This window comes from Eurytemora carolleeae, unplaced genomic scaffold, assembly GCF_000591075.1.
Source record: "Eurytemora carolleeae unplaced genomic scaffold, Eaff_2.0 scaffold37, whole genome shotgun sequence".
In the NCBI taxonomy this organism is placed as follows: Eukaryota; Metazoa; Arthropoda; class Copepoda; order Calanoida; family Temoridae; genus Eurytemora; species Eurytemora carolleeae.
The window spans coordinates 321899-334662 of record NW_019396242.1 but is presented as its reverse complement, the minus strand read 5'-3'; positions in this window follow the sequence as shown (position 1 = coordinate 334662).

Here is a 12764-nt window from a genome sequence, read left to right as displayed (position 1 = left end):
AATTTGATAAAATTTCATTTATACAACCAATTGCATTTTTTTGCCTGATGTCGAGGATCTTAATTATTTCAAAGATTGAAGTTGAAAATAAGAGTTTGGGGTAAGACATCCGTTCTTTTAATAAACTCCCTAGGGATTGATTTAACCCCCAAGGGATTTAATGATAAACGCTGAGGAAACAGCTAAGGGTCTATCTGAAGAAGCATAAACGTTTTTTCTTGAAAAAAAAATAACAACAGATTATTGAATACAGAACCCGTAACTCTATTACATAAACTTGATCATTTTACCAAATTGCATCAGAATTGACCAACCGCCCTATCAAATCTAGAATTGACCAATTCCACCCTCTCAAATCTAGAATTGACCAATTCCACCCTCTCAAATCTAGAATTGACCAATTCCACCCTCTCAAATCTAGAATTGACCAACCATGCACCCTCTTAAATCTAAAATTGTCCAACCACCCTCTCAAATCTAGAATTTACCAACCACCCTTTCAAATCCCAAAGTTGTGCCAACCTTGTTTACACTGTTACTAACGCATTGACTGAATTCTTATTTATTTCTTCAGCTGAATTTTAAGTTGATACCATTAAACATTCTGCAGAAACGTTTTTACTGACGATGCATTTACTCCATCTAGCGCCATGTATTTTACACATCTGCATTTAAACTAAATACATTTTTAAACATATATTTCTAGTTTTTATTACTTTTTTATGTTTTATTTAAAGGGACTGCTAATGGGGAAAAAGGGGGTATAGGCTAAAACCTAAGCATTTTAGGAGTTGATCAAAAGCAAAGAAGAAAAAATTTTGCGGAATTAAACAAAATTCGCGTATTTTCAAGAATTTAAATTTTTTCAAAATTAAAAACCTTTAAAACACATTTTTTTAATTTTTATCAATTATAAACCTTCCCTGTAGTCACGTGAGGTCCCACAAAAAATTTGGGCCCGATCGGTTCAGCCGTTTTGACGTTTATTGGATACAAACAAACAGACAAGCCAAATTTATATATAGAAGATATGAGAATTGGTATAAGAATCTAACTTTCAAACGGATCATATTCAACAAATACGCAACCAATTTGAAAACTGCGATTACCCAGAACAGCCTGAATAACTTAGGTTTGCTCTTAATATTGTTTGAATTTAATAATTTTTTTAATTTTTAACAGATATAACTGATTATATAATTGATACGTCTGTATCACCTGACCAGAACTTCCACCATTGGTAGTGCAGTATACTAGTCACATGATACAGACGGAGACACATGACAATGATACTACAGGGTTTATCTAATAACAAGTTGTATTAAATCTTTCCGAAGAGAGCAAAAAATTAGATTTTTTTTTAATAAAAAACGAGAAATCTGAATCTGTTTTTCCTCGGAATCCTCTAATTATATCAGTAAAATTTAAGAAAAGATCATTATTTTTTTGCATTGATGAGGTTATTCGATATTTAAAGAGTTGATTGAGCTTGAGGGGGTGTAAACATACTTGATTACCCTCCATTGTACAGAGGAGTATCAGGAAAATAGATCTAATTTGAAGATGAGTCTTGATATGATTCATTTTCAAAATGTTTAAACCCATAGCCTTAGGTTCAAACTGTTCATTAAATTTCCTATATTGTTAGAGTGGTTTAAGAACAAGACCCTGTATACCCCGAAAGAAAAAGGGTTCTTAGTCCTAAAATATGACAATCTAATCCTGTAATACTGTATACAATGTATATATGTATAGTTTGTGTGTACTGCAGCTGCAGTTGCAAGATTTGGCGAGTTTAACGAACTGGGCCCACGTAAATTATGTCAAAAAAGTCTGCTTTGTATCCTATTTAATTAGAAAGGAACTGAATTTTTGCCACAAACTCTTAGTTATAATTCCTATATCTGTGCACCCCGATGTCGTAGATTTTTTATATTTCAAACTTTAAATCATGTTAGACCAAAAAGTCTACGCTTGAAATATCAAAGGTTTACACCATCAGGTTTAAAAGAAATAGGGATAAGACAATTTGAGTTTGTGACAAAAACTCAATTCCTTTTCCAAAATGTAATGCTTTTTTGTGACTATTCTGACAAATCTGTAATGACGGATATCAGTTACAAATTACAAAACCCTTCGTAACGTGGCTATTTAAAGAAGACGCGATTATTTTACTTTATTCTATTTATCAATGTTCAGAAAATAACTAAATGTTCCCCCATTTTCTACCTTCCTTCCATCAAGCAAATACTTTTTAACAATGCATAAGAAATGTTTCCTGACTTCTGGTTTAATTGGTTTTGAATAACAATAAAAAATATATATACAAATATAATAGAACCACTACTGGACCAAATTAGCTTATCAGGTTTCGGGGGAAGCCAATGGGTTCACCAGAAGTGACAATGGCTAAACGTCATGTTTATATCAGAGAGGAGGATTTCTGCGTCAGAATCATAAAATCATTTTTCAATAAACGGCGGGAGTAACTATTAATAAAAGTATAAACCTGGGCAATGCCGGATACTCTAGCTAATTTATGACAATTAATCCGGCGCCTTTACATCTCTTTACATCTTGAATCCTTAAAAATGCAGACCACATTTTGGAAATTGAGGGGCTATGGCTGTTTTGTGATTATCGTGTTTCATCCAAAGACCCTCGATCTATTTAAAGCTGATGCAATAGAAATTTATCTGACTATTGTATACGCTCTGTACAGCTGTATTTTACGTCATTGATTATTTTGATTGCTTGAGCGTTCAACAATCAACATGAAAACCACAATTATTTAACACAGTTTTGAATGTTTTGTGCTAAAAGTGAACACAAATTAATAATATTAAATTGTATTTCAAAAGTGATTTAATCATTTATTGGATAAAAGGATCTTTTGTGGAAATGAACCTATTTGTGAACAAGTTATAGCATCTCTTTCGTACGAAAAATAGTCAATAAAAGTAAATGGAAATTTTTAGATGTAGTCAATTATGTTTTTTTCCAGTGCTACGAAAGGACATTTTATGCAGTGAAAGGGACAGGACACAAAATATATCCAATATAAAACGTTAAAAAATTAAGTTATTGTCGTCTTTTGTTTCATTAAAAGCAAAGACATAATTTTGCATAAATTTATGCATTTCTAACTCATTAACTTGTCAATTGATTTGGGTTAAAAATTATGAATTATTAAATGGAATGGAACTTACAAGTTACAAGCAAGCAAAAAACGCCTTTATTCATTAGAGAATACTACATTTGTTACAATCTTTATTAGACCAAACCAACGAGGTTATTATAGTGTATAGAGTGATGATGTACGCTAATCCTTTACTAATTTTATAGGTCATGAACAGGGAGTAAGGAATAGAAGGGAGATATAACTGACGCGGTTCGCCCTACCATATGATTATACATGCTTTGCAGACGAGTACTCCATTTGTATATGAAGTATTTGTCTGATGTACAATTACCGCGTATACAATAACCTATTCTGAATATTTCTTATACAAATGGAGTACCGTCTGCAAAGCATGTATAATCATATGGTAGGGCGAACCGCGTCAGTTGTATCTCCCTTCTATTCCTTACTCCCTGGTCATGAACTATACCGAGAGCGTACTGCATATTTGTTTATTATAAGTTGATTCAGGCCTAGCCTATAGTATATTGTTGTACTGTTAAGCTAACTGAGCACATACAGGGTGTCCCACGAAACATGACAGTTGATGAATAGTTTAGAATGTCTTTTTCCATTATTTGTTCAGTTGTTTGATACCTAAGATCAATAAAAATATTATAATGGAGTCATGTTATATTAAAATTGATTTCAAAGTAAAATATAATTAAGCAAAAGATTTGTTTAACTAAAATTAACTATTTATCTAATGTCATGTTTCGTGGGACACCCTGTAGGTAGAGAACTATCATCCCCCTGGACCAAACAAAGTGCGTAGAATTTGCGTAGATTATCCGATGCAGCCTCTTTCTATTCTTTGGTTTTATCAATCATATTTGTAAAGTTGTCTGATAAATTGGAAATTAATGCCGGGTCTATATGATTAGGACTGTATATAAAGCTGCAATGTATATATATATATATATGTCACACTTTTTTGATTTACGTATTCAAAATCGTTCTTTCTTAATAATTCGTTAGTGCGTCCCCAATCTTTGTCCTTGCTTTGCGACCTCATTATTGTGTCTTCTTTTACCAGAGAAAATGTTACCCAGCTTAAATGAGGGTAACTAAGTTCTAATGAATAATCTATATTAAAAAGCTCTTCTCTCGTATAAATGTAATTGTATATATATTTATTTGATAGTTGTAGCTTGCCAAACGGGTGGACCAAATTGGCTGAATTTTTTTCAAAAATCGAAATTTTTTTCGTTCAAAATTTTATTATTTCAGCTAGTAGTACATAAAGATTGTTTAATGTTTTTCGGTGTGCGAATGTGCGAATGTTTAATGCTTCCTGTTTGAACAAGATCAAAGGTACTGTCCTTGTAGTTTCAAGTGACCCTCAATTTATAAAGTGGTAAATATAATTCCAAACTGTACCCTGAAAAACTTTGTCTGATCAAGAATGATCAAGATCAATTCTTGATTTCTCAAAAAAAAAGTTGATAATTTTCAACTTTTGTTTTATGTCAAAAGTAAATTGCTATGTTCTTCTTACTTCAGAAATTTTACAATTATTATTAGTGCACCGTCCAGGCCTCTCTAGAATTACGAATGTCGCTTTATAGAATTAGAGACGATGCATGGTCCTTTTGAAATAAAGAAAGTTTGAAATGGTAAAAAGAGGAACTAAACTAAATGTGATGCATTTCTTGGTTTATTTTACGATAATGCAGCTGATAAATCTTTCCCCATGTACTTTCACATTTTTAGTGTATACTTTGCATTAATATATTTTTTGATTCAAGAAAAAAAATACTTTAAGCTTTCAATGTAAGATCTCTTAATTTCGAGCTATTCAAAATATATATGTATAAGGTAGCAATCTATAGATCTCTGTTTGGGTATTTACTTGTATTTACGCATATATATGTATGTCCTTCAGTAACTCATAAACCCCTTTAGATTGATCCCCAAATTTTGAAAAGGAACACGGGAAAGTTTAGTTTCAAATATTCAAATAGATGAAACCGAATGCAAAAACGACATTGGTTAAGGAACTATTAGATTAAATGTTTAACTCTAGTTTAGATTTATCCTAACTTCTCAGATTAGTCTTCTCTAGGCAGAGTTTAGGTTGGGGACGGAGAAAAAGCGAGAGTGAAAGGAAATCCTGTGCAGCAGTTTTAGTTCTAGAATCATCACTCTTGTTCCAGTAGTATAAACCTGCCAAACGGAGAAAATAATCCGCGAAATTGAATCCGGGACGGAAAAACCGGTTGGCAGGATCATAAATGTCAGGTTAGGAAATCCGTCAAACTTAACCTGACAAGAAGAGTTGAAGCCGAGAGTTCTGTAAATGGATGGTGTTAAGGGTTGCCAAACCCAACCAGCGAGGTTTAAAGGGACTGTTAGGGTAATTTACAACGGTACCTTTAAGATTATCCAAATTATGAATGAGGAATTCTTCCACATTTTTTATCAGATAAAGGGTACCGTTGTGAATCGGGCATTGTCATCCTAGCATGAAGGGTCACTTGAATTATGCTTCCAGTCCCTTTAAGCTTGCTTCTATATTATTTTAGAAGCATTCAACGTCGAACTTTTAATATGTTTGAAAAGTAAATGGATTACGTGAAACCAAAACTATATTTATTTTAATTATTATTTCATGAATTATCAATTTTGCTATTAAAAGTTTCCATAACTCACACAGCTAAATACTTATTATATATATATATAATATATATGTATATATAACATACTCATGGATTAACAAAAACAACCTGATACGGTAATATATAGGACTATAAATTTAGTTTACTTTATATATGATATAACTTATAGTGGGAAATCTCAGGTTGCAGAGATATCAGGATTAGAAAATTAGAAAATTAGAGTTTGAGGCGAGTAATCAGTTCCTTTCCTAAAATGTTGCATCTCTGAATAATTATTATCGATCTGAACTTCTGAGTACATTACATATATGTTTGACAATTTTCTCAAACATGACACTTTAAACCTGAAATTAATGGTCTAGATAAAGGGTTAAAGCGATTTGTCAGCAAAGTTAGCTATTTTGTATTGAAACAGAGCCTTTTTTTTTGACGAATCTGCAGGTTTGTTTCCTCATCTCTTTTTCAGAAATGTTTTTTTGCGGACAAAATTACGACTTTCCAACAAAATTAGCGTTTTATACCAGTATGTTTTATACCAGTATATCCATGATAACCAGTTTTATACCAGTATGTTTTATACCAGTATGTCCATGATAACCAGTTTTATACCAGTATGTCCATGATAACCAGTTTTATACCAGTATGTCCATGATAACCAGTTTTATACCAGTATGTCCATGATAAACAGTTATCAAAATTTAACGATAAATTAGTATTTTAAGATTTATTTTTATTGAAATCTTCATCATGCAGAGACTGAATATTGCATATTAGGTTAAAAAACTTTAAAAGTTGCTTTTATTATCCATATTAAACCGGTTCTGCAAAGTTTTAAAACACCCATCTAAATGCATTTCACATTTCACATTTTAATTGATTTTGAAAGATGAGAGGTTTTTAAAAATTGAATTAACTATCTCTCATAAAATCTTTTCATACAATCCTGATCAAATTTATTTTCTAAATTGCTTTATCATGCTAAAAGAAAAGATTAAAATTGATCAAATGCCGGAATACAATTTTTTTATTTTCATAAAAGTACCGCCAGAAGTTTTCAGAAATATTTAATGGATTGTTCCTGTATTTAGAAATATTTAATGGATTGTTCCTGTATCTAGAAATATTTAATTGATTGTTCCTGTATCTAGAAATAAAATATTTAATGGATTGTTCCTGTATTTAGAAATATTTAATGGATTGTTCCTGTATTTAGAAATATTTAATGGATTGTTCCTGTTTTTAGAAATAGACAGTCGTCGTTGCATATATCAATACAATGAAAACGACTTTTAATTTCGATTTATATCAAGCTTCTAAACATCATGGATACGTACACATATCATGGAAAGAGAAGCTGTGGATTAAAAAACTTCTCTTTGATTATTTGTAAACCTGTAAATCGGAAAAACGATCAAAAATTTTTAAAAAGTCGTCTTCATTGTATTGTCACTGTACATAAAACCTGCAACTACAAAGGAAAACCTAATTTTTGCTGTCTTTTCATTTAGTTATATCTTGCAATTATCTTTTCCCAATTGTATCCTTTGAATGTTTGTCTTGAAACCGATAGTAAAAGTATTTAGTTTAATGGTTGAAACTTTATTATAAAGATGGTCAAGAAAATGATTAAGAATTGGGGTTCTACAGCATATTGGTAGTTTTTGAAGCTCTTATAGCAAAAAGTGATAAAAACAATTATGTTTTTATGTAAAATATAAATATACATCATATAAATATGTATATAGGAGCTTTGCAATGTTAAGTGATCATCCATTTTTAGAGGGCCCACAACGGTCCCCATAAATTGAAATTATTTCTACAGTCCCTCTGAGATCCCCGAATTTAAAGCCAATGAAAGTCGTCAATGAGCCAATGAAAGTCGTCAATGAGTCAATGAAAGTCGTCAATGAGTCATGAAAGTCAACAGAATAATTTTTCTTAATGGAAGAACAAAGTTAAAAATACTATTTCAGGGAAATTCATTTTCGAGCTCGAAAGACCATTATCATTTTCTGCCAAATTATCCAAGGCATTACTCTGGATCATCAAAAAGGCCTCTCCCCCACCCCTTCATAACTACACAACTCTAGTCGCATCTCCCCCTCCCTCCTCCTTCTAGCCGCATACCCCCCCCCCGTTCACCAGCTCATAACCTCTAGATTTCTAGTTGCCTAAATCATCTGGAGCAATTAACAGTTTTTGCAAAACTTAGACAAAACTAATTTCTCTAATCTTAGGGATATTCTTCTATACTCTACAGAAGAAGGAAACTTAAATCCCTAGTTTAGACATTCATTCATTCATTCATTCACCCATTCATCCTATTTATCCCATTTTATACATGCTTCCTAATTCATTCATATCTATTTATGCAACTGCCTTGTGTTATAATACGATAAATTATATTTTTGCTTAATTTAGTTTGTTTTAGGTTAAAATTCAAGCCTTTAAATCCCGAACGTAGAAAATTGAATTTTAACCTGAAACAAACTAAATTAAGTAAAAATCCCGGCAAAAATATAATTTATACACAAGGCAGTTGCAGACTATATTTTATTCCATTTTGAGACAATTCATATCCCGTGTATTTTCCTGTAATTTGAAAATCTTCAGGGATATTATTTCTCAAAATTGTCCTGGCACATTATGAGAAATAATGTCCCAGAAGATTTTCAAATTACATGTCTAAGATTTTCACTGAAAAAAGCATTTATAACTTATTTCTAAATACATACATAATATCAATTTTTAAAGTGTAACAGGTGAATTTTTCAATAGTTCAGTTTGATAAATGAAACACTTTTCCTGCAGGCTCAATCTTCATGGGATTCGTCTCTCTGATGTTCCTGGTGCTGGAGACACTCTAGATTGTTGGTGAGTGACAACCTCAGTCTGGTTCACCACCACATCATCAGGCCACTCATCCCAGAGATCCTCACTCTCATCCCCCCTCTTCAACTCTACAGGTGTTATCTCCTTCTCCTTCTCCACAACAGCAACATCTTCAACAGTAGTAGAAACTGTGAGGTAGAGGAATTCTTTTCAGATGCTGCTAGCTTGTTGGAAACATTGATAACAGCTGCCTTAGAAGTTGAAATGTAACCTAGAAACAGAATTGATCATACTGTGTCGAACAAATTGTAATAATTCGACTGTCTTTCTTGATCTGTATCTACGCCTCAAAATCCGGGAAGATAATTGATGAATCTAACATCTTCCTTGCCAGTTCAAAATCTGGATTTTTTACTAAATTTTGCAGATTTTAGAGTTTTTTTCGCGTTCTTTTGGTTTAAAAATGAATAGAATATATAAACTAGCTCGAAGAAACAAACAAATTATTTTTAGATATTTGTAATTATGTTGTTTATAATTAGGATAATCGAAGAATGTGCATCGTGAAACCTTTTAGAAATATTAGTTACAAGGGTGTGTTCTTGTTTCTCCACTCTTATAACATAATTAGCAAAAAATATTAAATAATTTTACTTGATAAATGAGGATTAATCTACTAAATATTAAAGGGATTGTAAACGTTGTTTTAATGTCCGATTAAATACCCTTAAACCTTCTTAAATAAACTAACGTACAATTACAATCATACACTTTTCTGCGGAGGAAAAATGGTAACTCCGTTTTCCTTAATCAGTCAAAGTTTGAAAGGGTATCGATATTAATCTAATATAGAGGTCATAGAGGGTCATAGAAAAGAAATTACTTCTACATTAGCTTTAAATACAATTACGTCTTAACTCTAGCTTTTGAATAAATAAATCCATTAGCAACACCATAATTTTAATATAAAATGAAATTCAAAACATTAATTCGTTTTAGTTAATTTTCTTTAGCTTTAATTTACTACTTTTTAATAACTTTTTTTTTAAAGATTGCTTCTCTGATTGCTTCTCCTTCGATGAATATAATTTTCCATTTGTCTGTCTAGATCATCTGAATGGGGTAATCACCTAAAACAGGATATATGGAATTGCAATACACTGATCAAAATAACTTAACCTTAATTTTCCATTTTAAAGTTGTCTATAAATATAATGTTGTAATCTCTATTTGTCTGTCTGTCTGTTTGTTTGTCTGATCATAGCTCAGGAACCCCTGGACCGATTTGTCTAAAATTTTGATTAAGGAACTCTGAGACCCACGGAAATGTTCTTAGCTTAGTTTTGAGATTCTAAGTTGAGTAGGTTGACTTTAATGGCAAAAATTTGTTTTCCCGGTTAAATCGTTCAAGTGGAGTTAAACAGCGGGAGTAACTTTTAGTAACCTGGGCAGCGCTGGGTTCCAAGCTAGTAGGTTATATGTGGTTGTATGATTAAGTTTATGATTATGTAGCTTTATGATTAAGTTTATGATTATGTGGTTGCATGATTAAGTTTATGATTATGTGTTTGTATGATTAAGTTTATGATTATGTGGTTGTATAATTAAGTTTTTGATTATGTAGCTTTATGATTAAGTTTATGATTATGTGGTTGTATGATTAAGTTTATGATTATGTAGCTGTATGATTAAGTTTATGATTATGTGGTTGCATGATTAAGTTTATGATTATGTGGTTGCATGATTAAGTTTATGATTATGTGATTGAAAGATTAAGTTTATGATTATGTGGTTGCATGATTAAGTTTATGATTACGTGGTTCAATGATAAAGTTTATGATTATGTGGTTGAATGATTAAGTTTATGATTATGTGGTTGTATGATTAAGTTTATGACTATGTAGCTGTATGATTAAGTTTATGATTATGTAGATTTATGATTAAGTATATAATTATGTGGTTGTATGATTAAGTTTATGATTATGTGGTTCAATGATTAAGTTTATGATTATGTAGCTTTATGATTAAGTTTATGATTAGGAGGTTGCATGATTAAGTTTATGATTATGTAGCTGTATGATTCAGTTTATGATTATGTAGCTGTATGATTAAGTTTATGATTATGTAGATTTATGATTAAGTTTATGATTATGAGGTTGTATGATTAAGTTTATGATTATGTGGTTGTATGATTAAGTTTATGATTATGTGGTTGTATTATTAAGTTTATGATTATGTAGCTGTATGATTAAGTTTATGATTATGTGGTTGCATGCATGATTAAGTTAATGATTATGTGGTTGCATGATTAAGTTTATGATTATGTGGTTGAATGATTAAGTTTATGATTATGTGGTTGAATGATTAAGTATATAATTATGTGGTTGTATGATTAAGTTTATGATTATGTGGTTGCATGATTAAGTTTATGATTATGTAATAATATGATCAAGTTTATGATTATGTGGTTGTATGATTAAGTTTATGATTATGTGGTTGAATGAACCGAATGAAGATTAATGGGCCTAGGTATCAGGGTATCTGAGTATCTGAGAAGGGTAGGTTAGAAGAGAAAGATTAGATTACATGTCAATGATTAGTGTCAATATTCATCCCAGACCTCTACTCTCTACTCTCCAGGTTTATATTTCTATATTTTACTTAAATTACTTGTATCCATATATAGACCTACTAGCTGAAGTGCCCGACGTTGCCCGTGGATTTATAAAAAAATAGAATTTTGAAAAATAGTCATTTTGAAGTATATAAAAATCATATGCATGAATATTTAAATATACTATTCGGCTTGTCAGTTTTAGTGTTTCTTTGCTTTCTGTAAACGTTAAAATTTTGCAAATCCGCCGATGAAAACTGGAAAATCTGCTCACACAAAAAATTGTGCTTCTCCTAACAGATGTACTTTGTTCCACTAATTACTTTCCTAGACTGTTATTTTTACTTTATCGGCATCTTTTGTAAAGAAATATATTCAAGGAGCAAAGATAGTATATTGATTGCAATTTTTAAAGAATCCCTCTTCATCACTTATATTTCAATAAAGAAAAGAAAAGCTTTTAAATTAACTGCTAATCAACTGCATCCAATAAATATCAAAACGACGGATCAGAATTAAAAAACTAAAATTAAAATAATTTAGATTTGTTTTAATGTTGGAAATCCGCCGATGAAAACTGGAAAATCAACAACAGTCTTTAAAACGTTCCTTCCTTGGATCTTTTTTTCCATTATTTCTATAAAATGAAGCTCTTCGCTTATATATTTATATTTGTTTATACGTATGCAGCAGAATCCACATTTTGAATGTTTTCCATGACTTTTGTTTTGTAAAATTAATACTTTCTCCGTTGGAAACACTTTGAAATAAACATCCAGATATGGACAAATAGCTAATTTGTTTTAGCTATGATAAATAAACAGCTAGATACGGACAAATAGCTAACTTGTTTTTAGCTATGAGAAATAGCTTATTTGTTTATTATATAGGTTATACAATGTATTTTGTACGTAACTATTAGAAGTAACGAATTATTTGTATCAAAATTGAGAATAAGATTATCTACATGTTGGGATCGAATACAGTGATAACCAGAATACTCTGGAATATGGAGACAACTTCTTGACTCAATTTATGACTTTGAACAGTGCAATGAACATGACACACCACAACTGTGCGGTGTAAAAAGGCCTAATTGGCTTAATAAGTGATTTATAATAAGTTACTAGAAAAGTATTTCCTTTGTAAACACATCAAATACAATTTATTATTGCTTTAATGTCGTCTTCATATTCTACAGTTTTCTGGTTATCACTGTAGAAGAACATATATAAAAGACTAAGATATTTCGAAGTGTTGATTTTATATAAGTTATCTGCAGTATACATTTTGGATATTTTTGTTCGTTGATTTTATACCAAAAAACGTATTTTTATCATCAATATTAGTTTTGACTAAAAACATGTTCGCAAATGGGATAAAACTGTTAAAATTTGTATTAGTTAAAAAAGGGGGCGAGGGAAGCCTAACATTTAGATACAATTGCATAATAAATGTATTTGATTAAAAATAGATATTTATATATCTATAGATATCTATAGATTTTTACGCAATTATA